Source organism: Arachis duranensis, chromosome 4 (assembly GCF_000817695.3).
Source record: "Arachis duranensis cultivar V14167 chromosome 4, aradu.V14167.gnm2.J7QH, whole genome shotgun sequence".
In the NCBI taxonomy this organism is placed as follows: domain Eukaryota; kingdom Viridiplantae; phylum Streptophyta; class Magnoliopsida; order Fabales; family Fabaceae; genus Arachis; species Arachis duranensis.
The window spans coordinates 60817777-60819334 of NC_029775.3; positions in this window are offsets into that span (position 1 = coordinate 60817777).

Here is a 1558-nt window from a genome sequence, read left to right on the forward strand (position 1 = left end):
TTTCGGATTAGAATCAGGTCGTGAATGGAGAAGCTTCGCTTTATTACTTTCTGATTGTATCTGAGGGCCGTTCGCCGTTTTAAGGCTTCTTCTCGGATCCGGGTTTTTTCTCGGACCTCGGGGGGGTGGTCGAGTTTTTCCCTTTGTTGGGCCCGACCTTGTTGTTTGGTCGGCCTTTTAAGTTATTTTTGTAACCTCTTTTATTTGGCCTTTTGAGCCTTTTCAGAGTTTGCTTTATAACTTCTGACATTAATTTGAACCTCGTCGCTTTATCTTTGCCGACCTTGTGTGGCCTTTTGGCAAATGATTTTTTGCGTTTTGCCGAGCATAAATTAATGCGCCTTGGTGGGGTACTTTTCATGAGGAAGAAGAAAAGAAAATAGAAAAATTTGATTAGTATTAAAAAAGAAGGAATATTTACAGAGTGTTTACCCTTGGCTAGGTCGGGTGCCTTTCTCGACCGGGTGTCTCATTAAAAAACCTTTGCAGGAAAAAGAGTACACCTCGGGTTGTATTTTTCTAGCTGTAGTATCGTCTTAGATTATAGGCGTGCCAGGCCCTGGGCAGCTCATTGCCTTCTAGGTCGGATACTTTGTAATAGCCTGTTCCTAAGACTTCTGTTACCTTGTAGGGTCCTTTCCAATTTGCAGCTAGCTTTCCTTCTCCCGACTTTTGTGTTCTGATGTCATTTCGGATTAGAATTAGGTCGTGAATGGAGAAGCTTCGCTTTATTACTTTCTGATTGTATCTGAGGGCCGTTCGACGTTTTAAGGCTTCTTCTCGGATCCGGGCTCTTTCTCGGACCTCGGGGAGGAGGTCGAGTTCTTCCTTTTGTGCCTGCAGGTTACCTTCTTCGTTGTAGAAGATGACTCTGGGTGACTCTTCATCTATTTCAATAGGAATCATTGCCTCCATCCCGTAAGATAGTCGGAATGGCGATTCTCCCGTTGTAGAGTGTGGAGTTGTCCGATATGCCCACAGTACCTGGGGGAGCTCCTCGGCCCATGCCCCTTTGGCCTCTTGGAGTCTTCATTTTAACCCGGCCAAAATGATTTTATTTGCAGCCTCTGCTTGTCCATTGGCTTGTGGGTGCTCGACTGAGGTGAATTGCTGTTTGATTTTTAGCTCGGCCACCAAGTTCCGAAAACTTGTGTCTGTGAACTGTGTTCCATTGTCTGTGGTGATGGAGTAGGGGACTCTGTGTTCCATTGTCTGTTGTGATGGAGTAGGGGACTCCGAACCTTGTGACAATGTTTTTGTATAGGAATTTGCGGCTTTTCGGAGCCGTAATGGTGGCTAAGGGTTCAGCTTCGATCCACTTTGTGAAGTAGTCGACCCCTACTATGAGGTATCTGACTTGCCCCGGTCCTTGGGGGAACGGGCCGAGTAGGTCAAGTCCCCATTTTGCGAAGGGCCATGGTGCGGTGATGCTGATAAGGTCTTCGGGTGGTGCCTTGTGGAAATTGGCGTGTTTTTAGCAGGGGGGCATATTTTCACAAATTCCGTTGCGTCTTTCTGCAAGGTCGGCCAGTAGAACCCAGCTCGGACTACTTTTTTG